The sequence below is a fragment of the Halichoerus grypus genome, chromosome 5 (genome assembly GCF_964656455.1).
Source record: "Halichoerus grypus chromosome 5, mHalGry1.hap1.1, whole genome shotgun sequence".
NCBI lineage: Eukaryota > Metazoa > Chordata > Mammalia > Carnivora > Phocidae > Halichoerus > Halichoerus grypus.
In genome coordinates, this window is record NC_135716.1 from 176,585,125 (window position 1) to 176,612,390 (window position 27,266).

General features: G+C 48.7%; 1 protein-coding gene across 5 annotated transcripts in view; it reads right to left on the reverse strand.

The window, feature by feature from the left end:
* TMEM51 (transmembrane protein 51) overlaps nt 1–27,042 on the reverse strand; it is a 55,309-nt gene extending 28,267 nt beyond the window's left edge. For 2 of the 5 annotated variants that reach the window (XM_036100338.2, XM_036100335.2), the window contains exon 1: nt 25,994–26,335. The gene's annotated coding sequence lies outside the window, so the exon portion shown is untranslated. Of the gene's footprint in view, nt 1–22,283; nt 22,302–24,811; nt 24,831–25,993; nt 26,336–27,024 lie in introns of those variants that run through there. The other 3 variants (XM_078073771.1, XM_078073772.1, XM_036100336.2) reach the window with 3 other exon arrangements.
* Between the last annotated feature and the right edge of the window lie 224 nt (nt 27,043–27,266).

Below are 27,266 nucleotides of genomic sequence, written 5' to 3' on the forward strand. Positions count from 1 at the left end.
GCACCTGGCAGGCGTCTGCAGCCCCGCGTGGAGTCCAGCCCTCTGTTCCTAGCATAGCAGACCCTGTGATGCCTGGCACACGACCAGGATCAGCGTGGTGACTGAGGGCGCTTTGTCCATGGCTTAGAGCTGGTCTTGCCGGTTACGGGGAGACAGCCCCAGGGCCAGACTTTGACCCCAGTTAGGTTTATGCTTAAAAACAGACTAGCAGTAAGTGCTCGACATCTTCAAAGACTCAACTGTCTTGGCCAGAAGAGACTTTCATGATTAGAGCCTGAGGGTGAACATCCCAGGTTGGGGGTCACCACTGTCTGTGCCACTGGTTGAAACGCAGATGCCCTGGGGTCCCTCCCAAGACCTGCTGACTCAGAGTTGTCGGGCCCGGGGCGGAAGCATCTGCTCCTTTGCTTATTTGTTTACTTAAAGTATAATTTATATACAGTAAAATGCATAGAACTTAGTGCACAATTTGACGAGTTTTGACAACTGTGTACGCCCATGTAACCACTGCCCAGATCCATCACCCCTGCAAGTTCCTTGTGTGTGTGCCTTCACCCAGTGAGCCCTCACCCTCCTCATCCAGACAACCACTGATCTGCTCTCTGCCACGATGGGTTAATTGTGCCTGTACTAGAGGTTTCTATCAATGGACTCCTACAGCACGCGCTCTCTCTCTGCCTTCTTGCTTTCATCCGCAGAGTTGCCAGTCTTCGTGGTTCATTCTTTATCTGGCTGAGCAACAGCGGCACGGTTTACCTGTTCACCTGCTGATGGACACCTGGGCTGCTTCCTCCTGCAGGCTGTTATGCAGAAGGCCACCAGGAACGTTTGCGTAGGAGTCTTTGCATGGGCAAATGTTTACACTTCTCTCTGCAAATACCCAGGAGGGGAATGGCTGGGCACAGGTAGAAGAATTTATTTTAACCCTCTCTCCAGGTGCTACAGCAGTCCCATGGGGGGCTAGGATTCCCTGCTATACTCTCTTCAGCCCTCTGTCCAGGTGGGAGGCCCCTGGAGATTACAGGACATGCTCTGGATCACAGAGCAATCAGTTTCCTTAACCAATGATCATTCCACATTTTGATTCACATTTAGCTTTGAAAGCTGAACTAAATCTGGATGGTTTGTTCTGACTAATGGTGTCAGCTGTTCATATTAGGACTTAAAAGCCCACGGAAATAGTGCAAGGAATATTCTGGGTACCAAGGCTTTTTTTTTTTTTTCCCCAAGATTTATTTATTTGAGAAAGAGAGCACGCATGAGCAGGGAGGAGAGAAGCTGACTCCCCACTGAGCAGGGAGCCCCATGGGGGGCTCAATCCCACAACCCTGAGCTCATGATCTGAGCCAAAATCAAGGTCGGCCCCTTAACCGACTGAGCCACCCAGGCGCCCCTGGGTACCAAGGCTTTGGCCAAATTTCATGGCTCCTTCCCTTATAGTCTACAGACTGAATGCACTCATGAAAATGCATCATTCACGGCCCTTCCTCTAAACCCCACCAGGGGCCTTCAGGGACTCCCCCCCCCAATACCAGTTTAGCAGAGGCAGTAAAGATGGTCAGAATCAGTGATGATTAAATCCACATCTCTCTGAGCCTCGTTCCCCTCATGTGTAAAATGGGGATTCTAGTAGTACTACCTGTAATACGGAGTAAAGATTAAGCAGGCTGAGGTGAATAGCGGGAGGTGGCAGTGGTCGGCTGAGCAGCAGATGGGGGTCAAGAAGCAGAGGGAACAGTACCTTGAGACCCACTGCTACCTGAGGACTTCTGCATCCCCAACCTGGCATGGGTAGGGCAGGGTTTGCTAAATAAGCAGATTCTGGGGCCCAGAGGCTCCCTAAGTGGTCCCAATGCTCACAAAAGCCTTGGAACTCTCATCCCCAGTGTGGACCCAGGCAGAGCCTGGGAAGTCCATTGGACACGAGGATGCAGAGACAGGTGGAGTGGAAGGAAGGGCAGGTGATGCTTGGAAGAGCCACAGAATGGAAGGAGGCCAGGGAGGACCAGAGATGGATTTATTCCTTCACCAAGACTGCCTCCTGGCTCTGCCCAGGAGCTCTGGCCACATGTGCCTCATGTGGCCTGTGGGTCAACTCAGCAAAGTGCTGACAGCTTAGCGAGTGTGGCATTGTTGGGCCAGGGTTAAACGTTCTGGCTCCGGAGTTAGGAGGCCCTGGATTTGACGCCCAGCTGCACCACTTCCTGGCTGGATGAGCTTGAGCAAGTTATTTCAGATCAGCTGTAAAAAGAGCCTAATAAAATGTAGGGGGCTTTTCTCATACAAATGCTGGAAGGCGGTCATGAGCTCGAGTGGGTAGAGCATTTAACACCATCACGCGGCGTCTGTCACACGGTCAGTGCTGAAAGCGCTAGGACTTTATCTTGCTTCCTCTTTCGGTTTGGGGATGCATTTGGTGACTCCTGACAACTGAGAGACTGTCCTCAACCCATACGGCCCCGGGGACAGAGGACGTGTCTGGCCGGACAGCCTCTTTCCCTCGGGCCGCGTTCGCCTCCTTTCCGTCTCAGCTGTAAGGCATCTCCTCCAAGATGTTCCGAATGTACCCATTTGCTTAGCTCTGTACAGATAGATAATGGGGTCTCCTGCTAGCCGGGGAGACCCAGCTCTGCAACCTGAGTGGGGTGGGGTGGGGAGCAAGCAGCTTCACTGCACTGGGTCTCAGTTTTCTCATCTGTAAAGTAGACATGATACTGAACCCACCTTAGTGCACTGTTGTGGGGGCTTCAGGAAAACATGTAAGCCAGATACACCAACTAACCTGTGCCTGGCTCACAGTAAGTACTTAACCTGTAGCCTGTGTCACCCTCCCTCCTGCTGGCGACTGTAAGCCCCATGACCACAGGGGGGCTTGTCAGACAATCTACACCTTGTCAGACAATCTACACCCAGGGTCTCAGGATGCTCCGTGGCATCTCTGACCAGTGAGGTGGCCGACGACTGTTCTTTAGGACCCCTCCCCCCATGGCTGGAGTCCCTCAATGGTGAAAGGAGGTTCTTCTGAGCTGTTTAGGGTGTGCTGCGGCGTTAGGTGGCTGGGGGAGGGACAACAGACTGCATCAGCTGCAAGATTCCCCTCTGCCTTCCACCTCCAGCCAGACTGTATTCAGATTTCAAGGGGATCTCCACGGTGGGACTCCCGAGGCCCAGGCAGGATGAGTGGAACCAGGAAGGGCCCTGGGTTCATCGTGTCTGTGTCCCTCATTTCAGAAGAGAAGGTGGGAGCCACGCAGGAGGAAGGAGAGCCAAAAGACAACAGTTTCAACCATCATGGGGGGGACATGAACACTGGGGAGGGGGCTGTGGATGCCTCCTCCCAACCCATCAGGGCTGGCATTCTCATACACGGGTAACAAAGACCCAGGAAAGCGGGGCCTGAAGGGACTCTGCTCAACGTCCCTGACAGCCAGGGGCTGGGCCAGGACTCGAACCCTGTCCCTACGTCTCTAACACCAGTGTCCTTACGTGTGCCTCCTGCCAGGGGCCAGATCAGGCCATCTTAGGGGGCGGGGGGGGGGTAGATAAAACACAAAGACAAAAATCAAAACCAGAATAATCCCCTTAAAGAAGCACAGGGGGCCCAGAGAGACCACTTCCTTACTAGTCCCCAATTAAGCACAAACAGGCCCTCCCTCCCATCTCAAACCCACCGCCTTTGCAAGTCAGCAACTTCCCCAGCTCATAAGACCATCCACCTCACTTCAACATCTTCCACTCCGCACACCCCTCTCCTTCGACTTCCTAATTACAGTGCAATGGCTCACTATTGTCCTGGTGACCTGGTCTTGAAATCTCAATGCCCTTGGGCATTCTCTCCCCTCTTTACTCTATCCCCCAAAACACACACACCTCCGGGTCTCAAACTGGCAGCCTGAGGGCTGTATCTGACCCATAGAAGTATCTTCTTTCGACTGTGGAGGGTTATTTATTGTATGTAATATGGAGTGGTAGCCCATAGTGAGAGTATGGGTGTGATCTCATATATAAAACTTGAAAATCTGGTAAGCCTGGCCCCAATTCTCCCATGTAACAAGCAGCTGGTGCTGAGTCAGAGCTGTGTCCTATGGAAGGGGCCTGCCTTCCACTTTGCCACGATCCCCACCACTCCCTGATGCCTCACGCCTGGCCTGACTCTCTCCTTAACACACCCCCTGCTGCCTCCTTTCAGACACATGTGTTTGCAACCCCTGTCTGCTTCTGGACTCAGTTCGTCCCAAATTCATTTCTTCTCCCTTCCCAAAGCCTTTCTTTGGCCCCCGTCCACCTCCCTCTTACTTCTCAGGCCTGGCTGACTGTGACAATTATAACCCACTTCTCTAAGGCTGTCTCAGCCCCCCGGCCATGCTAACCCTCCAGCCACTGTGTCTATCAAAGCTGCAAAGGAGTCCCTCACAGCCTACAGGACAGGAGCACCCGGACCCTCGTTCAAGCTTACTTCCTATGCCAGTGTTCCTGGAGTACCTGCTTTGGCTCCTGTACCAGGTACCAGCAACACAGGGTGGAGGAAAACGTGCTTTCTCCCAGGAGAAGGATCAGTGCAATGTCAGGGACGTGTCCAAGGGAGGGAAATAGTCCTGATGTCACAACTCCAGTCACATGGGTCTGCCTTGCATCCTCTGCACGCTGTCCGGTCTCCCTGCATTGGCTTTCTCCCCTCCCCCAGCTGACCATGAAGGCCTAACCTCTTTCCACATCCAGCTCGCATGCCCTGTCTCTGTGAAGCCTCCTCCCATGGCCAGCGAGAAGGAGCTCTCCTCTTCTCGAGCTTTGTCAATGCCGGTCATTTGTATGAGCCACCTGATCCTGACCATTTAGAGAGGTCTGGAGGGTGTCATTTTCATGCTACTTTCTCTAACTACATTTGAAGTTAAGCAGGCAGGGCTTAATACCTGTCTGTGTTCCTCTTATTGCTGCCTCTGGGCATTTTGACATTTCTCCGGGATTCCTCTAACACTGGGTAAAGAGCTGTATGCATCGCAAAGTCTCAACAAATCTCTGCTGACTTCATTCATTCATTCAACAAATGTTGACTGAGCAATCCTGGGTGCCAGACACAGGAATGGACACAAAAATGAGCAAGACGAAAGGCCTGTTCTTGTGAAGCCTCTCTTCTAAACATTGGAAGGGATGGATTAACAATTGTTCAGAAAAGAAAACAAAACATAAGCATAAAGGTGAAGGTGGTTCTTTAGATGAGGTGATGAAGGAAGGCCTCTCAGAGAAGGAAACGTTTCAGCTGGGATCAACAAGGTAGCAGCACAGCAGAATGGGAAGGTGGGAGGAGTCCTGGGTGGAGACAGCAGTGAGTGCAAAGGCCCTGAGGCAGAAATAACCTTGGAAATGGGCGAGGCAGAAGGGCAGCAGGGAGCCAGTTAGGAGGGTACACTCCTAGCCCAGGGCAAAGTTGACTAATGGAGATGAATTTATCATGGATTTGACTGGGGAGGGAGAGTGGGGTGAGGGGGCAGACGATTTTAACCTGAGCAATCGAGAGGATGCTAGGGCACTGTTAAGAACTGAATTTAAATCCACGTGTTGAAGCCCTAACTCCCAACGTCCTGGTATTTGGAGATGGGGCTTTTGGGAGGTAATCGGGGTTGAGGGGGTCATGAGGGCGGGGTCCTGGTCTGATGGGATTAGTGCCCTTATAGGAAGAGACTCTAGAGAACTTGCACGCGCTCTCTCTCTCCCTCTCTCCACACCTATGTCCCAAGGAGAGGCCATGTGAAGAGACAGCAAGAAGGCATTCATCTGCATGCCAGGAAGAGAGCCCTCACAAGAACCTGACCATGCTAGATCTTGATCCTGGACCTCCCAGCCTACAGTACTGTAAGAAAATCGGTTTCTGTTACTAAGCCACCCAGTGTATACGGTATTTGTTCTAGCAGCCTGGGCTGACTAATCCAGGTCCTTTCCGGAGATGGGGAAAGCATCCCAGACAATGAATGATTACAGATGTCTCTAAGACGAAAAATCTCAGAGTTGAGACTGATATGGGAAATGGTGAGATCACATCACTGAAGCCTACAGAGGTGTGTCTAAGGTGTGGAATGTTGCATTTGCTCCGTGCCCTTGGGCCTCGGCCTAATGTTGAAAGCTCTTCTCCAAAGGCCCCCCCTTCCCTGATTTCTGACCATTAAAAATCATCCTTTCCTTTTTCACCCTTCTAGCAGCTGAAATGCAAAAGCTTCTGTTTTCTTTATTGCTGCTTTTGTTTGCTTTGGGAATAACAGGCTTCTTTAAAAGCTCACTTCAAAGCCAAAGCTCCTTTTATCAAATAGCCTGGCCCGGGAGGTACCGCTTTCATCCACCGAGGAGCAGACCTTGCGAAATCTTCCAGCTTTGCTTTCTTGGAAACGCAGTTCGTTCTATTACACAGACCACAGCAATTGACTGAGTGTCAAAGTGACAGACACGGAAGGAAAGATGTTTATGGAAATGTTCCAAGAAAACAACAAAGATTCCAGATTCAAGGAAACGTTTTGAGATGAAACCGGGCTGGAGGTTGGGGTGGTCTCGATGGAATCATTTTTGTTTAAAGATGGAATTTGTGAAGTTTGCCTAAAGAAATAAGCAACTGATATTTTTTTTGAAGAAATTATTCTTTTTTTAAAAATTCCAGTATAATTAACCATACAGTGTTATATTAGTTTCAGGTGTCCAACATAGTGGTTTGACAATTCCATACATTACTCAGTGCTCATCAAAACAAGTGCCCTCCTTAATCCCCATCACCTATTTCCCTCATCCCCCTCCCCCCCCCCAACCTCCCCTCTGGGAACCATCAATTCGTCCTTTGTGGTTAAGAGTCTGGTTTTTTGTTTCCTTTTTTCTTTCTTTGTTTTGTTTCTTAAATTCCACATTTGAGTGAAATCATATGGTATTTGGCTTTCTCTGACTGACTTAATTTCACTTATTCCACTCTCTAGCTCCATCCATGTTGTTGCAAATAGCAAGATGTCGTTCTTTTTTATGGCTGAGTAATATTCCAGTGTGTGTGTGTGTGTGTGTGTGTGTGTGTGTACATATGTCATATCTTTTGTATCTATCCACCTATCGATGGACACGTGGGCTCTTTCTTTTTGAATTAGTGTTTTCATTTTCTTTGGGTAAATACCCAGGAGTGGAATTACTGGATCATATGGTAATTCTATCTTTATTTTTTTGAGGAACTCCATACTGGTCTCCACAGTGGCTGCACCAGTTTGCATTCCTACCAACAGTGCAAGAGGGTTCCTTTTCTCCACATCCTCACCAGCAATCTGTGGTTTCTTGTGTTTTTTGATTACAGCCATTCTGAGAAGTGTGAGGTGATCGCTCATTGTGGTTTTGATTGGCATTTCCCTGATGATGAGTGACATGGAGCATTTTTTTCATGTGTCTGTTGGCCATCTGGAGGTCTTCTTTGTAGAAGCACATCTGTTCGTGTCTTCCGCCCATTTTTTAATTGGATTATTTGTTTTTTTGGTGTTGAGTTGTATCAGTTCTTTATATATTTTAGATATTAACCCTTTATCGGATATGTCACTGGCAAATATCTTCTCTCATCCTGTAAGTTGTCTTTTTGCTTTGTTGATGGTTTTCTTTGCTGTGCAGCTTTTTATTTTGGTGTAGTCCCAATAGTTTATTTTTGCTTTTATTTCTCTTGCCTCAAGGGACATATCTAGAAAAATATTGCTCCTGCTGATTTCAGAGACATTTCTGCCTGAACTCTCTTCTAGGATGTGTATGGTTTCAGGTCTCACATTTCAGTCCTTCATCTATTTTGAGTTTATTTTTGTATATGATGTGAGAACGTGGTCCAGTTTCATTCTTTTGCACGTAGCTGTCCAGTTTTCCCAACATCATTCGTTGGAGGGACCGTCTTTTTCCCCACTGTACATTCTTGCTGCCTTTGTCATAGATTGAACGTAAAAGTGTGGGTGTATTTCTGGGCTCTCTGTGCCATAGCATATCTTGATATTTGGGAGTGTGAAACCTCCAGTTTTGTTCTTTTTCAAGATTGAAGCAACTGATCTTTATATGAAACAATGCCTGGAGTATGAATGGAGACACAGGAAAAGCAAGTCTGGTTTTCATGATGTCAGGAAAACAATCTGTGTAAGAATATGGCCAGGTGAAGGCCCAGATTCCTAAGAAGAAAGAGAAGACTCTGGGCCCATCTGACACACCCCTGGACGTGTATATGCACAGTTATTAATTGTATTAAGCACCATAATATTCACGTGCCAGAAGTTTGTGATACATTCTGTCATTCAGTCCCCACGACCCTCCACGAGGAAGGCAGGCATTATGCCCATTTTACAGATGAGTCAACAGTCTCACATCAGAAAGGGTTAGCTGCTTGCCCAAGATCACAAAGCTAATACTTATAGAACCAGAATTCAAACTCATGTCTGCCTGGCCCCAGAGTCTCCTTTCTGCTCCACATGTCAGGAGTCCCAAACTTGGCTGGATGTCTGAATCAGCTTCAGAGCAAGTGAAAAATCTAGATTCCTGGGTCCTGCTGTCGGAGGCCTGGGCTAGGGCCTGGGAATCTCTGTTTTTTGTAAGTTGCCTAATGGGTTCGAATCCAGCTGATTGATGCTCTGAGCAAAGGATCGCTGGGGATCGCTGTGCCAGACAGAAGGTCCTGCTGGGAGAGCTGGGGAACCCCCAGCCAGGCCCCCCAAAGCACCCGTGGGCTCAGGGAGGCAGCTCCATGGCAGGGATTGACTAATCTGTTAGGGTAGCTTATGCTGTGTCAATTTGGTGAAGCTGGAATTGCTTTCCCCAGAATCCTCCTTCCTATTGGCTCCAGGTTAGAATTGGCCCAAAGAGGAGTCTGTGGGAAATCTGGAAGCTGGAAGTGAAGAAGTAGCCAGCCATTAGGCTCTTGAGGTAGATGCAGTGATGGACAGGCCCTGTGCGGCCCAGCAGGTTTGAGCCTGTCCTGCTGCCTGATCTGTGTCCAGCTCTTCTCTCTGACTGCTGGTCTTGCTGACCCACAGACTCCCTAGGCCTGCCGCCGGACACCTGGCTGGGCACCCACCAGGCCATAGCTGCCCACGGGCTTCTCCACTAGCCTCCCTGTGGTCTCACCTTGGTGGCTGGACACCCTGGTCCCTCAGTTCCTGTTTCATCTTCACTTCTGCTCCCCCACCTCATAACTGGGTAAGATCTAATTCTTATCATAAATTCCATTGGTTGCAGTCCCCAGCTCCCCGGGTTCAGCCTGAATGAGGTCATCATCCACCCTTTCCTGCAGACCTTGCAATCTTAGGCAGTGGTTTTCCAAGTGTGGTCCCGGACCAACAGCATCAGCACCACTGGGAGCCGGTCAGAAAGGCAAGTTCTCGGGCCCCAACCCTCCAAACCTACCGGATGAGAAATTCTGGGGCAGCTTCTAACACGTGCCGAAATTTAAGAACCACTCCTATAGGCATTTAAAAAGCCTTCCTCCATTTCTGTCTAGGATGATGAAAAGATTCTGGAACTATAACAGTGTAAAATATGTTGTATTATTAATGTAATTATGTCATATGGATTTCTGAGGCCTAACCTGTCTGTGAGCACTGGCAATTCCTGAGACATTGTGCTAAGGCTCAGCAAGCTTAGGACCACTTCATCTTCGCCCCCACCCTACGGTGGTGGCATTAAATTCTATTTAATCGATGTGGAATCCAGGTAGTCTGACTCAGAACCTGAGTTATTTCTCTGTGCAGCGGACAGAAACCGGACATCAGCCAGAGCGCCCCTTGGTCGACACATTTTTTTTCTCTGAAAGATTTTATTTATTTGTCAGAGAGAGAGAGAGAGAGCGAGCACAAGCAGGGGGAGCGGCATGCAGAAGGAGAAGCTGGTTCCCCACTGAGCAAGGAGCCCGATGCGGGACTCGATCCCAGGACACTGGAATCATGACCTGAACTGAAGGCAGTTGCTTAACGAACTGAGCCACCCAGGTGCCCCTTTGGGCAACACTTAAAAGCAGCAGCTCAGACACTCAGCTCTACCCTGCCCTGCAGCAGAGGCCAGAGGGACGGCAGGGGTGCACACGGGCCTCCTCACAGGTCCACAACCCCAGGCCTGTTGCAATAAAGCCCCCACCTCCCACTACTGGAAATGGTTCGTTTGGATTTGGAGTGGGCTTGTCAGAATGGGAAGGTTTTTAAAAAGCAGTTATGACAATAACAGCATCTAAAAATGTACCGAGTATCTACCGTGTGTACTTTCTACACATAGCTCATTTAATCCTCACTAAATCCTACAACTCTCTTCCCCATTAGGAGACATTCAGCAATTACCCAAGTCAGTCCAGTCCTTAGGGCCAGCACTTAAATTTTGAAATCTGTAGCTTTAATACAAAGTCATACATGGTTCTCTATAGGAACTTTAGAAATGGTAAATATTCAAAATCTTAAATTCTTTGTATCCTTTTTAAAATGAAAAAAGCGGACTGCTTTCATAATCTGCTTTTTCACATTAAGAGATTAGAATTGTCTCGTCTATGGCCATACCACCCTGAACGCGTCCGATCTCGTCTGATCTCGGGAGCTAAGCAGGGTCGGGCCTGGTTAGTACTTGGATGGGAGATTAGAATTGTCTTTTGAGGTCTCTCAAGGTCTCCATCACCGCCATGTTTAACAGCCGTGTGGCATTCCCTTGTGTGGAAGTACCACAGTCTATTGTCCGGGCTTTTATGTTGGACATTTGGGTTGTTTCCACAAGAAGACACTTCAACTGGGGGAAAACGTTTTAATCAGGGTGCTGAAATTTAGCAAAACCTCCTCCCTACAACAAGCAGCAATACGGGGCAGTCAGCTCAGCACGGATGATGTCTGTGGCGGAAAGACCCGCGTGCCAGGCAGCAACGAAGCTGATGCACATGTATTTCAGGTGCAAACTTTTGGGGAAAAAGGCTTTCATGTTTATGTGCAGAAGATGAGGTAAAAATGTCCATGAGATTTACCCAGCTCAGTCCTTAGGAAGAAGAGCTTGAGACCTTGGCAATGAGGCGCCAATGTTCTCCAGAACGCCTCGTATTCTCCCTCCCTCCAGTTCTGAGGTGACACACCAGGTAAATCTAGCTAAAAGCCAGGGCTATCATTTCTTACTATGATGTAGTGGTTAAGAATACAGACTCTGGAACCAGACTACCGGGGCTTAAAACCCGTCTCTACAACTAGTGGTTGGTGTTATTAGCTCACCAAGCCCTTGGAAACCAAGTACTGAAGACAGAAGAAGCCTGGGTCCCTGAAGGACCTTGTGGAGCAAAGACTCCACACCTTCCCCACCCAGCAGGTGACACTGTGACCTAATTGTCTTGGGCCCTTGAGATGTGGGGCTGTTTGCACAGTAGCTAGCATACTCCTGCCTCAGTTTCCCCATGTCATTGAACTGTTATGAGGATCGATGAGTTATGAGTTAATATACGCAAAATGCGATGGGTGCATTTAAACTAACACGGGAACTACCTTGTAAGGTCAGACCCTCTCTCCATCCATCCAGCCAGGATCGGTCTCCTCCTCCAGGGCCATCCCAAAACAAGGATATGGGGAGCCTGGTTGTTCCGTACCCTCCACCCCATCAAGAATATTGACCCCATGAAGGACATTTCCCCACACGTTCATGACTTTCAACACCAACCAGATATGGCTCTGGCTCTCAGGAATTTCCCTAAAATCTTTTTGAATGTTTTTCAGCCGGAAATCCTCTTGTCAGAAGCAAGTTTGTCTCCTCATCTCTGTGAGAAGTTCCCAGTGAATGGGTAACTCCATCCCGGGCAAGAGCATGCCTGTGTTCTAAAGCTGCCAACACACTTCCCCACAGGCAATGACTCAGTAGAAATACCCAGGGCTGAAGAGCTCGGTGAACTTCATGGCTGTTGGCTCAGCCAGGCATGGTTCCCCTTAGCCCAGGACAAAACTGTTCAATGGCTCCATTGGCTTCCGACCACAGAACTAGGGACCAGTGATCCATAAATTCAGAACTTGCACCCCCAGCTGATTACACATGTAACTACTTTTTGTCAGTAAAAGGTTGCTTCTCTCATACCCGCCCGCCATGCCTTTTTGTGTAAGCCATGTTTCTTCCTCTGTGTGTGTGTGGGGGGGGGTGTGCATGTGGGGTGTGTGTGTGTGCACAGACCCCTGATGAAAGCTACTGACCCTCCACCGAAAAACGCAGAGATGGAAGTTTGCCATAAAATTTCAGGTGGTTTGTGGGTCCTCAAAGGCAATCCGAGGACCCCGATATGAGTGATTACGAGTTTAAAAGTACCCAACAATTTCGGAATGATCGGACAACTATAACACTTGAACATCGAAAAGCAGCATTTAAAAGCACCTTATCCACACAGAACATTTCTGGAAGCCTAAACAAGAAACGGTGAGCCGTGGCTATCTCTGAGGAACGAGACTGGGGGTCTGAGATGAAAGGGAGATTTGTATTTTTTCATTGGATATCCCTTTATACAGTGTGTGATTTTTAAAAAGGTTCACCACGGGTAACATTTTTTTTCTAATGAAACAAAAAGAGTTGAGAAAAAGTTATTTAAGAACTAGACACAACCCATTGTGACCGTCTTTGCTGTGACATGGGGAAGGGGCAGATCACCAATGCGGAAAAGGTCAACTGACTTGCTGGCGGAGTAGGACCCACATGGGATGGGGAAAGGCAAAACGTCAAGGGGGCGGAGGTGGTGTGACTCTGTTTCTTCTGGGTGTTCAACATCGGTCATTAAAGTTCCAAGTTGAGGCAGGGGGTGATTCATATTTCATTAGGTCCATACACCGAGCGGTGCTGGCAGTCGGAACTGGGAAGAACCTTCTTATGGAAGTTCAGGGAGAGAGCCCTCAACCTAACCGACTTTGAGCCATTACTATCTAGTGAAGATAGTAAATGCTAGAACAAAGTTGGAATGTGGAGGGAAGACATTCGGTGGAGGCTCAACAGTCTGCCACCGCAAACCCTCTCCAAGTTCAAAGAGAGTAACTCTGCGTTAATTGGTTTGAAATGTATGTCATTGCCTGTTCTGTGGGTCAAGGGGTAGCCGGAGCTTGTTATTTCCTCGGCTGTGCTGAGGACCACGTGAGGCCATGCGCATGAAGCTCCTGGCGCTGTGGGAGGCACACAGTAGGTGCTCAGCAAGAGTATACTCCTCCCACCCACCCTCCCCTCCCTGGATCCTCAGCATGACACATTCAAGTTTGGCCACTTCATATAAAGATCCACTCCTAGATGAACCATGAGAGACGATGGACTCTGAAAAACAAACTGAGGGTTCTAGAGGGGAGGGGGGTGGGAGGATGGGTTAGCCCGGTGATGGGTATTAAGGAGGGCACGTTCTGCATGGAGCACTGGGTGTTATACGCAAACAATGAATCATGGAACACTACATCAAAAACTAATGATGTGATGTATGGTGATTAACATAACAAAATTAAAAAAAAAAATCCACTCCTAGGTGTTTCCTCAAGAGAAAGGAAAACCGTGTGTGTTCATACTCCAACCTGCACATGACTGTTCATAGCGACCTTAGTCATGATCGCCCCGGAACTAGAAATTAGACACAATCCACATATTCTACAACAGGTGAAGGGATAAACGGATTTACCCGTGCAATGGAGCAATACAATATGGAAGAATCTCAAAGCGTGATGCTGAGTAGAAGCAGCCAGACTCCAAAAGGCTTCATAATGCCTGATTCTATTTGTATGACGTCCTGGCAAAGGGAAAACTCTGAGGACGGCCAACACCAGTGGTTGCTGAGGACCAGGGGGAGGGAAGGGGTTGGCAACAAAGGGGCAGCACGAGGGAATTTTGGGGGGCTAATGAAACTTTTCTATCTCTTGATTGTGGTGGCGGTTACACAACGGTATGCGTTTATCAAAACCATAGAACTACACATGAGAAAGGGTGAATTTTACTGTTTGTAAATTTAGAAGGATGTATGTGACATAATGACATAAATGACAGAGTGCTGGGAGGGTGGTGTCTTAGCTCAGGCTGCTGAAACAACCATCACAGACTGGGCAGCTTAATCAACAGACATTGACTACGCCCAGTTCCAGAGGCTGGAAGTCCAAGGTCAGGGTGCCGGTAGATCTGGTGTCCAGGGAGGGCCCACCTCCTGGCTTGTAGATGGTGGCCTTCTGGCTGTGTTCTCCTGGGGCCTCTCTTGGGCCCCTCCAGGGTGATCTCTCTCTCCTCCTCTGCTCTTAAGGGAACGAATCCCATCAGGATAGACTCACTCTCAGGACCTCATCTAAACCTAATTACTGCCCAAGGCCCTGCCTTCTAATCCCATCACATTGGGAGTAGGGCTTCAACATATGAATTTGGGGGGGACAGAAACACAGCCTATAACAGGTGGTTTTCACAGGTGCAGGCGAGTGCGCTACTGTATTTTCACCATGCTCCCCTTCTCAGCTTTTTAAGTCTGGGAAGGGAGAACCAGATGCTCAAAGTTAAAATCATAAAAGAACCACCTGGACTAGGGGCTGATCTAACGCAAGCCCTCAACAGCTCACAAGCACCTTAACTAGCAGTCATCCTTGGGGGATCCACTACAACCCTAGGAGATTTTAAAAAAACAACAACAACATTTTTCTCTTATTATAAAAACAATGCTTCTTAATTAAGCAAACATTAATGAATCTAGATTAGCAGAAAGGAAATGAAAATCACCGATTACCCCACCATCCCTAACTACTGATAATACCTATGATGGTGTTCAGACTTTCTTGCGTGTTTTGTAAACAAACATACTTTTTCTTTTTTTTTACAAAAATGAGATCTTACTGCAACGTGGCTTGGTGCCCTAGCTTTTAAAATGTTGATCCATAACAATTTTGCACAGCACCAGTGTTCCTCTAAACCATAACTTTTAGTGGCTGAGGAATATTCCAGTACGTGGAAGACTCATAATTTACATAACTAACCAATCCCCTACTCCAGATACATCGTTGGTTTCTAATTTTATTGCTATTAAAAAAAAATAACAGTATTGAAACTAACTCCTTACACAATTGTGTTTCCTCTAGATAAATTCTTGGTATTGAAACTGCTGTGTTTTTTTTAAAGCTTTGACATGCATTTCAGACTGTCCTCGGCCCCACCATGAGCTTGTGAAAGATCAGCCTTCTTTTTTTAACTTAAAAGTTTGAAACGTTCAGGGTGGGAGGATGGGTTAGCCTGGTGATGGATATTGAGGAGGGCACGTTCTGCATGGAGCACTGGGTGTTATGCACAAACAATGAATCATGGAACACTATATCTAAAACTAATGATGTAATGTATGGGGATTAACATAACAATTAAAAAAAGAAAAAAAAAAGTTTGAAACGTTCAAAACATTAAAAATTTCATATGTGAAAGATGGTATTGTTTTAAGTGGCATTTTCTTTAATATGATGGGGGGTGAATGTTGGGGTTTTCTTTCCACATGCTTATTGCCTAAGGGCATTTCTTCTTCTTCTTCTCCTTCTCTGCCCCCTCCTCCTCCTCCTCCTTCTTCTTTCTTGAGCTCTGACCTGCTGTGCTTTCTGATGGGATGCAAGACAACTATCCCACAGCGCATATGAAAATGTCTTGCCATAAAAGTTTAGAACTCATCCAGTCATGAGCGGAGAAGCATAGCAATTAAGACATTGGCTCCATCTCTTCAAAAATGTCAATGCCGTGGAAGACCAAAGAAGGTTTGGGGACTATCTTGGATTAAAGGAGACTAAAATCAATGGGTGGCCCAGGGGAGTAAGGAGGGCACTTGTTGTAATGAGCACTGGGTGTTGAATGGAAGTGCTCAACCACTATATTGTACACCTGAAACTACCATTACACTCTAGGTTAACTACCTGAAATTTAAATAAAAACTTAAGAAAAATAAAATCAATGGGTGATCCCAATGTGGACCCTGATATTATGGGGACTCTTGAATAGGGACAATAAATTAGATAATATTGGTATATCATTGTTACATTTCTTGGTTGTTTCTTTTTCTTTTCTCCCCACATGCTTGTTGACCAACAGCATCTCTTCTTAGCTCCAATTCCTTTTTGTTTTTGTTTTGTTTTTTGTTTATTCCATTGCTTGAGGGCATTTGACTTTTCCTTACTAACTGGAAAAGCTCGGTATGTATTCGGAAAACAGCCCCTTGTCTGCCATGTGTTGCAAATGTTGCCCTAGTTTATCATTTGCTGTATTGAAGTTTTTTAATTTTAGGAGCCTAATCTATCAATCACTTTCAGTTATTTCTTTTATAATGTTACCTTTTACTATCACCCTATAAAAGCCCCCTCCAAAAAGGGGCTGTAGTAATTCTACAGTGGAGAAGTCTTGCAGACACCACTTTTAACCAAATGATCAAGATCAGCATCATCGGTGAGTCGTGTTGCTATATATCGTGTAAATCCTGATGTGATGCAATGATAAGGATACTTCACCTCTGTTGCATTCTTTCCCCGAACTCCAAATCCCAGTCTAATCATGAGACGACATTAACCCAAAGTAAGGGGCGTTCTAGAGAATACTGACTAGTACTCTTCAAAGCTTTCAAGGTCACAAAATTCACAGAAACGCTAAGACACTGGGATAGACCGGGAGAGATAAGGAAGACAGGACAACTGAATGCCCTGTGGCGCCTTGGAATGGATCACAGAGCAGAAACAACAACAAAATAACCTGGTGAGATCCAAATAAAGTCTGCCATTTTGTGAGTAATAACGTGAATTTCTCAGCTTTGTTGCGATCGCCATGTTAGGTAAGATGCTAACATCAGGGGAAGCTGAGTGAAGGATATAGGAAAGCTATTATTTCTGCAACTTTTCTATAAATCTAAAATTATTCCAAGATAAATAGAGTTTGGGTGTGTTTGTTTTTTTAAGAGTTTTGTCTAGGACAGAGAATGGTCTAGGCAGAAAAGCAAAAGGAATAGAAAGAGAAAAACCATCACGGTTCATGGCTATGGGTGGGGGTGTAGGAGGGAGGTGGAGGTGGGAAGTGGTTCTGGTTCCTTACAACTCATCCATTGGTTGGGGGGAGGGGGTGGGGCAGCAGCAAAGGGTCTGGAAAGGTAAACTGAGTCTGTACTCTAAAGAGTCCAGTATTTAGGAGAGTCCAGTCTTTAGAACTTTGAAAGCTAAGGGTTTTAGCTTAGCCTTGATCCTTAGCAGGCAGTTGAGGGAGTGGTAAAGATTTTAGTTCTGTGAGTATATGATTGTTGGTTACTTCACTTATTTGTGTCCTAATTTATTGATTCCTCGCTCTGCCCCAATAAGGTGTCAGCTCTATGAGAGCAAGGACCATGTCTCTCTTATGGACCATGTCCCCCCAAAACCCAGAACACCTGGCCTGTAGAAAGAAAACTCAATAAATATCGGTTGAATGAATGAGTCTCACTTCCAAAATGACTTTTAAGAAGAAATTGTATAAAAGGTTTTTCCCATCCCACCCTTCACATCTAGTATCAGCCCATGTCAATTAACCTCTTCTGCTGCCAACCTTCTGCCCCCCTTCAGATTTCAGCATAGATTCAGTTTTCTGAAAGCCTGCCCTTGACACTCCAGGTCTGAAAGAAATTTCTTCTTCCCGCTCCTGGGCTTCGTCATCCCTGTCAACTGAACTGCAATGGTGTCTTTACATCCAGCCAGCCAGCCCTCTAGTTCTCCACGGGCACACAGAACATCCCAGTACATTTCTTAAAAGCCACAGCTTGTGGTGAGCCAAAGATAACGCCTCCCACCACCATAGTAGAATCTGCACCTGTCACTGGTTGAACACAATGACCCAAGGACAACTCCACTATGTAATTGCTACCGTCCAAACTGCAGTTAATGAAGACGTAATATTTAGGGTCCCAAAGTGTGAGTGTTTGTTTTTTAATCGTATCTTCCTCTACCAAATATCAACAAACCATGCCTATAACGCTAACCAGCAGGGGCATACCTCGGAGATATTGTGGGTTCAGTTCCAGAGCACTGGAATAAAGTGAATATTGCAATAAAATGAGTCAAATGACTTTTTTGGTTTCCCAGTGCATTCGAAGTTATGTTCACACTAGGTCATAGTCTATTAAGTGTGCAACAGCATTACGGCTGAAAAAAACAATGTACATGCCTTAATTGTGAAATACGTAATTGCTAAAAAATGCTAACCATCATCTGAGCTTTTGGCAAGTTGTGATCGCTGATCACAGATCACCACACAAAATATAATAATAATGAAGAAGTTTGAAATATTGTGAGAATTACCAAAATGTGACACAGAGACAGGAAGTGAGCAAATACTGTTGGAAAAATAGCACTAAGAGACTTGCTGGACACAGGGTTGACACAAACCTTCAATTTGTAATATACACAGTCTCTACAAAGCGCAATGAAATGAGGTATCCCTGTAGACGCCCAGCCAGTAGGTGTGGGGAAAATGTAGAACAAGGGTAAGGTCAGTAAATTCTCTTTCTCTCTCCCAGACCGGATGTGGAGAGGAAAAAATGGCAAAGACATAAAATTCACCAAGAATTAGAGCCACCTGGTTCTATATCCTGAATCAAAGAAATAGCAGAACCTTCTGGAGACATCCAGAACTGTCCATCATATGAGGCCACAATCTTAAAAAAAAAAAAAGGAACTCACCTACCATGGTGAGTTCCCATCCTGGATCTGCCACGATTTGCTGGGTGACCTTGGGCCCATCACCTCTAGGATGCTTCCATTAGTGAAGCTCTGGCGACATTAAGAAAAGGGGAAATGCCAAAATGGACTTACCAATCCTGTGATGAGTTTTAGATGCTGACACTGAACAAATTAATGTTTTGTGCACCATGGCAATATAAACTGGGCCATGAGCATGACAGTTATGGGCTTTATGATAAACATGAATTCCTTGTTTACATGAACGTGTAGCCTGTGGGCGACTCAGGCTGCATGGTGAACGTGTGTTTCAGGCCAACAGCTCCGTCTGATACTGACTTTGGCATATCATTTGGAGAGGTGTCAGAGGTCTACACTTAGAGACCCTTGAGGGTGTGGCTGGAGACCCCACCTGCCCCGTACAGACCCTCTGTTTTCTGGCCTCTGTTTCTTCTTCTAAGAATTGAGGTGGATAGATAAGCACTGGTTTCCAGCCTGCTGTTTAGTATTGTTTTTAAAGCCACAGAACTTTTTTTTTTTTTTTTGAAGATTTTATTTATTTATTTGACAGAGAGAGACACAGCAAGAGAGGGAATACAAGCAGGGGGAGTGGGAGAGGGAGAAGCAGGCCTCCCGCGGAGCAGGGAGCCCGATGCGGGGCTCGATCCCAGGACACTGGGATCATGACCTGAGCCGAAGGCAGACGCTTAACGACTGAGCCACCCAGGTGCCCCAAGCCACAGAACTTTCTTAAAGGAATCTTTCACACCCCTGACATCTGGAACATTTGTAAACAGAGCTTCCTTCCAGCTGGCCCTGCCTCGCACTACTCAGCTCTGTCCCCTCAAACCCCTGAATGCCTCTGGGACCTGTCCAAAGAATTCCAACTTTCCCAGAATCACAGTATAAAAAGCAGTGGACCGTTAACACCATACACAAAAATTAACTCACAATGGTTTGAAGACTTAAATGTAGGACTTGAATCCACAAAACTCCTAGGAGAAAACAGAAGCAGTAAGCTCCCTGACATTGGTCTCAGTGATGTTTTTTTGGATCTGACTCCAAAGGCAAGGAAAACAAAAGCAAAAATAAACAATTGGGACTACGTCAAACTAAAAAGCTTCTGCACAGCAAAATAAGCCATCAACAAAATGAAAAGAAAACCTACAGAATGGGAGAAGACATTTGTAAATCATATATCTGATAAGGGGTTAATATGCAAAATATATAAAGAACTCACACAGCTCAATAACAAAAGAAACCCACAAAGAATCTGATTAAAAAATAAGCAGATGATCTGAATAGACATTTTTCCAAAGAAGACATCCAGATGGCCACAGACACATGAAAAGACGCTCAACATCACTCATCATCATGAAATGCAAATCAGAACCACAATGAGATAGCACCTCACACTTGTCAGAATGGCTACCATCAAAAAGATAAGAAATAACATGCATTGGCAAGGATGTAGAAGAAAGGGAACACTTGTGCATGGTTGGTGGGATTGTAAATTGGTGCAGCCACTGTGGAAAAAAGTGTGGAAGTTCCTCAAAAAACTGAAAATAGAACTACCCTATGATCCAGCAATTTCACTACTGGGTATTGATAGAAAGAAAACAAAAACACTAATTTGAAAACATACATGCACCTTTATGTTCATTGCAGTGTTATTTACAACAGCCAAGACATGGAAACAACCTAAGTATACCTCAATGGATGAGTGAATAGAGAAGATGCGATATAAATATTTATATATATAAATAAATACTACCTAGCCATAAGAAAGAATGAAATCTTAACCATTTGCAGCAACATGCATAGACCTAGAGGATATTATGCAAAGTGAAATAAATCAGACAGAGAAAGACAAATACCACATGATTTCACAAATATGTGGGATCTAAAAAACAAAACAAACTAAACAAAAACCGTAGACTCATGAATACAGAGACCAGATTGGTGGTTGCTAGAGGGGAGAGGGCTTGGTGGGGGCAAAATGGGTGAAGGGGATGAAGAAGTACAAACTTCCAGTTATAAAACAAAGAAGTCATGGGGATGTAATGTACAGCATGCGGAATATAGTCAATAACATTGTAATAACTTTGTCAGGTGATAGATGGTAACTAGACTTACTGTGTTCATCATTTTGCAGTGGATACAAATGTCAAAATCACTATGTTGTCTACCTGAAACTCATATAATATTGTATGTTAACTGTACCTCAATTTAAAAAGAAACCCAATGGACCGGAGCAAGGGCTGCCCAAGGTTCTTACCATGCAGATGGAAATATATTTATCTGGTGACTCAGTGAATACCCATATACAGATAATTGAGATGAAAGTTTTACTAAAGAATGCTTCTCACGACAGGAGATGCATTTTGTTTTCTAGTCCGCTCTCTTCTATTTCACTTTTTAAAAGCCAGTGGAAAACTACTTAACTGATTTTATTTTTATTTTTTATTTTTTTTTATTTTTTTTAAAGATTTTATTTATTTATTTGAGAGAGAGAGAGAATGAGAGAGAGCGAGTACATGAGAGGGGGGAGGGTCAGAGGGAGAAGCAGACTCCCTGCTGAGCAGGGAGCCCGATGCGGGACTCGATCCAGGGACTCCAGGATCATGACCTGAGCCGAAGGCAGTCGCTTAACCAACTGAGCCACCCAGGCGCCCACTACTTAACTGATTTTAAAACCCACGAAGTTGCTGCCCACAGTCTACAGGCATTGGCCTAAGGGACCCTCCGAGATCACTTCCAGCACGGACAATTTACATGGCATTAATGAAGCTGTGATCTTAGAGTCTGAGAGGTGACACCAGGTGACCCTGTCCCAAAGGTGAAGTTACCAACCTGGATCACCTGAGTAAGCAACAAATTCTGGCTTGCCATCGAAACTGTCATCTTGCTGTGCAAGATGCAGGGCTCGGAGACAAGCAAGCCGAATACAGTCCTGATTTTCCTAGGGACCCACACTTGCCTCCCCAGTGCCTAATCCTGGGGAGATTCAGGGCAAGGGGTGGTAAGAGGGTGGTGGGAGCACTTGGCTGGGTTAAAAACCAACACAGAAAAAAAAAAAATCAGAGGAAACGAAGACTTCTCTTTCCCTCCTATAATCTTTGGATCACACCCATCCCACCGAGATGGCTAACCTCCTCCATTTCTAAGACGCTCACTGAGAATCGGATCTTTGCTTCAGATTTTTGTAAACATAGCCCTTTCCCAAACACCATGGCGGTGCGAGACATGGCCCCCTGAAGTCCCACACGGTGAATAATTTGCATAGTGTGCTAGGATTTTTGGTGGCTGGAGTATTCTGACATACCACAAAAAGCTGGCTTCCTGAGAACCCTCCAGCCATCAGAGGGTAGAAGTGCGTGAGATTGACAGGTTAGAACCGGCGTGCTGTCACACGGGGAAAATACATGTTATGACAATGAACCAGGATATTAAATAGCAGAGCAAGCAAGCAAACCCATCCAGGTTTTCTACAGTGAGCACTTCCTTGGTGATCTGGGGGAGAAAACAACTTTAAATGCCAATCCATTCAGAGGTACATTATAAAGAGCAGCAAGTAAGGTCGGTTAATCACTAGCTTACTCCCTGGCGTTAATATCAGTTTGAACAGATAGGACCTGAAAATGTCAAGATACATACTCCTTGATGTGCACCCCTCGTCTTCCGGGTCCCTCAGCATGTACTGCTCCTGGATAGGTCACCGTGGACGTCTCCAAAGCACCTGCCTGTGTGGAGCGTAGAGAGAAAGGGGCTTCCGGGCGGGGGGGTGGGCTCCTCTGGTTTTATTGTGTTGGTTTATTTTCAAGAACCATCCCTGAAATCAGGAAATGGGGTCTAGTCCTAGCTCTGAACTCAGGCGAGTGCCTTCCCTTCCCTGGGCCTCAGTTTCCCCATTTGTAAAATAAGCAGATTTGACGTTCTGACGGCTAAGGTCCCCTCTGGCTCCAAAATTCTAAGAGCTAAAGGGACCAGCATTCAGGTTTAAGGGCTGCTAGGTCTGATAAATCTAGGGCAAGAGAGAATAAGAGACTGTTGGCAGCTTAGCGCAAGTAAACAACACTGGATAGAAGGCAGGGCCAACCAGCCTCAGGAGATAAGGGTTGGGGCCAAGGGGAGGGAGGAGTCAAGAGTCTGAGGCCACAGCTAGTCAGGGAGAGCTCAGGGAAGAGTCTCACAGGGCTGCCTCTGGCCAGCGTATTGGGACAGTCTGGCCTGAAGCAGGGAAAACCTGTTTCTTTGGGGGACCAGAGCTCCCAGGAGGGGCAGCCAGTGCACCAGGGGCTCAATCCAAGGGGAGGAGAACAAAAATGTTGCCAGGCCAAGCTGGGCCACCTGTTCAGGCTGGGGAGGAACAAGACTCTATGAAGCGGCCAGCAAGATAGAGATCCTGAGAAACCACCGAACCTGTACTAAACGGGGGTCTAAAACAAGTCTCTGACCTGAACGTGGCCAGTCTCCTGGGAGAATGAACAGTGGTCAGGGGGTGGGTGGCAGTCCCAGTTCTGCTGCTGACTTGCTATGTGCGCTTCTCCTCTCTGAGTTTTATTTGTCAAATGAGAGTGGTCCCCTCCACCCAAGACATTCTGGGGTCTTCCTGGTGAAAGACAGAGTGTGGTCCCCTTCCAAGCAAAGGGAGACTTCCATCACAGAGGACACTCTTAGAGCTATCAATTGCAAGAATGACCCGTCCAAGCTTCAGAACAAAGTGAAAGCAAAAGCCAAGAGCCAGAAGCAGACCCCTCACCACATCCCCAACAGAAGACATCTGAGCTTCTGGAACTTTCTCAGCACTTAGGGAGAAAACTCTGCTCAGTCCCTTGAATTCCACCTTAATTTGGAATGGGGAGAAGAGAAGCCCAGAGCCAAAGCCCCTCTTCTAGCCTGAGGGTCCTGAGAGGTTTACTGCCAGCCGCATGGAGGGAGAGAACATTTACAGAACCGTGACCCAGGAAAACAGGAGCCCTAAAAGAGGCAGGTTGTCCAGGAGATGGGCTCCTGGCTCTGCCTGCAGCTTTGCCATTCCTCACATAGAAACTCCTAGGTTTTGTGCCTTCTGGAGTCTGGGAGCAGGAAGGCCACAGCTGGAGGGGCTTGGGCCCTGCCAAGGTCCCAGGCACTCGCCCGCGCTCTCCGGTGGAAGACAGGCTGGCAGTTTGGGCCTCACACCAAATCCACAAACCTCACCCTTGAGCAGTGGTCACGTGTGAAGACCACATGTTAATCTCTGCCTCCTGTGCGGGGCTCCACTCCAGCCCCCCGTTTCATCCCCACTGCCCCCAGCCTGCAGACCAGCCTCCTCTCTCCCAGCAGTCCTCCCCAAACTCTCATCCGACTTCCACACAGAATTATCTTCCTCACATAGATCAAACAGGATCAGATGACTCCCCTGCTTAAAGAACTTGAATGCGATTTGTTTCTGTCTTTGCCTTCCTTGTTCAGTGATCCATCCTGAGCACCTAGAACAGTGCCTGGCCCACGGAAGGCACTCAGTCAACATCTGTTGAATGGTTCCCAGTCGTCCACATGATAAAATCCCACGTGCAATGATTGGCCCCCATTCCAGACCCTCCAATTCCCTTTACTTTCCCCACCTTCCCACAAACCCATCTGCCATTGCCTGAGCACACTCCCCCAGGCCCACCACACCCCGTGTACCTTTGTACCTCAGTGCCTTTGCTTGTGCTGTTCCATCTGCCCAGACACCCTTCCTCCCCCTCCGCAAGGGACTCCAATACACTGTTGCATAGTCCAACATCCTTTTCTTAGCAGGGCGTCCCGGCACACCTCAGCCTGAGTTATTTTCTCTCTCCTGTTCTTCCTTAAGCCCTGTAACGGAACTTCCTGCTAGGCATGAAGGTCCCACCTAGGAGGTTATCACTCCCATCGTACAGATGAGGAAACCCGAGGGCCAGTGAGGCAGGTCACACAGCCAGGCAGTGCTGGGGCCTGACTGTAATATCACCTCTGAGCGACTCGTCATTTACTACTCACTAGGCTGGGAGCTCTTGAGGTCCCTAGGCTCTGCATCTCTGGGGCAGGCCTGGCCCTGCTTGATGCCCAGGAGGCCCTAATCATCCAACCACTGGACAGAACACTGTGAGGAACAGATGCGCCACCAGCCTCCTCCCCTTCCTCTCTTCTGCCTTTTGTCCCAGTCTGGGCAGTACCTCTGGCAAGCTGCGGAGGGAAGCATTTGGAGGGAAAGGGGCTCCTTCCCAATTCCATTCGTTCCTATCAACTTCGGTCAAGATCCTTGTGTGACGAGTCTCCAAAGTGTGAAAGCCGCTCACAGGTCCCAGAGCCGACCCTCCACTAGAGAAGCCATACTCCAAGAGCACCACGTCGAACGAAAGCCAAAAGCCAGCTCTAGAGGGTAACCCCTCTCCGGCAGCTCTCCTGGCCTGGCTCCGACTCCGCCCCCGCCGCTCCGGCCCCGCCCACCCAGGCCCCGCCCGCGCCGCTCCAGCCGCGCCGGGAACCCCGGCGCCTGGACCACCCGCACTGCTAGGAGGGATCTGGCCCCGGCCACGCAAGCTCATGCGAGAGTGCACAGGTGCCCCATGGCTGCTACCGGCCAGGGAGGGCCCAGGCAGGGCTGGGGAACCGTAAGGACATCCAGGTTTCCTGTTTCCCCCACCCCTTGGTTAGGAAAGCTTACTTGCTATAAGAGACCATCCCTTTCAATTAGACTTGGCAGTCCCAGGCCACACGCCTCCCATCGGGAAGCAGACAAGAGATCTGATTTGGATTTTAAGTACTTGCTCTGTGCTAGGCACGAGTGCCCCACCTCATCCCAGGAGGTTATCATACCCATTTCACAGTGAAGAAACTGAGTTTCACCCCACTTCGCTCACGCCCGATTTCTCACCCTTTTTTGCCTCTGGTACGTAAAACACACACACGAATCTAAATTCCCAAAAAGCCTCGGTTTCCAGAAAAGAGTTAGGGATGGGGGAAGGGGGATCAATTGGGCAGCGCCAGGGTGGTTTCCGGGGACTTACTGGGAAGTTCTGCCCTAAGCATGGGTGGAAGGTGCCTCTTGGCCGAGGCCGAGAGTTCGAAACCCGCCTGGCGGATGGCGCCTGTCCTCGCCAACAGGGGGCCCCGGAGGCTGGGTGCCTTCCCCGGGCCGAGGTCAGCGCGATGCCGTGGAGGCGGGGTGTCCCGCACTGGCGGGGCGCGGCTCCAGTGAGTGCGGGTTCGGAGTCCTCCCGGCCGCAGACCCGGGACAGGAAACTCCCGGACGGACGGACAAACAGACCCCGCCAGCCCTCGACTCCCTCCCCGGCCCCGCCAACAGTCACTCCGCGGGGCGCCGCGGGGCGGAAGGCGCGGCGGCGCAGACTCACCCGGGCGGCTGCGGGTCCAGCACGGTCACGGTCGGGCGGCCGGGGAGCTGGGGCTCCACGACCCGGTCCCCCGCGGGCTGCCTCCTTCGGAGCGCTATGATCCCGGGGCCGGAGGTTCGGCGGGGTGGGGGGGTCTCGGTCGAGGGAGGCGGTGGCGGAGAGGGCGCACAGCTCGCTCCGGGACCGGGATGGGGACGCAGGAAGCTCGGCCTCGGAGCGCCGGCGTGCAGGAGGGAGGGACGGCGAGAGACAGAGGGCGGCGCCGGCCGGGAGCGGCCTCCAGCCCCGAGAGGCGCCGCCCACCAGCCGACCCTCCCTCCCGGCCCTCCGCGCCACCCTCAGGACTGGGGCGCGGACCCGAGCTGCGGAGGGAAAGCACCCACTCTCTCGCGTCGGATTGCGGGGGGGGGTGCCAGCGGGTGGGGGGACGCTGGGCCAAGTCCTCCCCCGGCCCCGCCCCTCCGAGTTGGCTAAACAGGGATGGGGGAAGGGAACAGAGCCCAGACATCCCTACCCCCGGGCCGCGGAGGTGGATGTGGGGGTGGAATGAGGGACGGTGACTCGGAACCGGAGTCCAGGTTATTTAAATGTTAAGTAGAGCTGGGAGACCCCCCCCACCCCAATCCCCACTCAGGCGCGAGTAGGTAGGTACAGCACTGCGGACCCACCTGCCGCGCCTTTACCTGGCCCGGCGCTCACCTGGCCGCCCGGTGCGCCGGCCTCTCCCCCCCACTTCCTGGGGAGGCCACCGCCCAGGGTTGGTGGTTTGCGAGGTGACTGATGGGTGGAGGTAGGAAAGGAGGAAGCAGGTTTTTAAAAAGCGAGTCTGTTCCTGCCCTCGGCCCGGCCCCCCACCCTCTCTCCGGCCCCCTGCGCGCCCCCTGCGGGTTCCCGGTCGCACGGTCCGGATGGAGCCCATTTCGGGGGGCCCGCGCCTGCATGCATACGGGATGCGGGCGCCCTATCCCGAGAATCTCGCCTACTGGGGGCTTTCATTCCCAGCTTTCCGGAGAACTTTCCCAATGAAATACCGGCTGTCGTCGTCCTGAGCACCAGGTTGCAGGCGTTGGCCCACCTCTGCTTAGAGCCCCAGAACTGCTGCCTGAGGCCTGGCTCTGGGGAGGGTCAACCGACTGGTGAGGGTGCCTCTCTACCGCGGCGGCTCTGCCTCTGCCCCCCCGCCCCCACCTGGAGGTTTGCCCTGGAACCATGCCTCTCCCGCGACCAAACTGATCTCAGCCAGACCACAAAAAAACCTGGATTCTAAACCTAG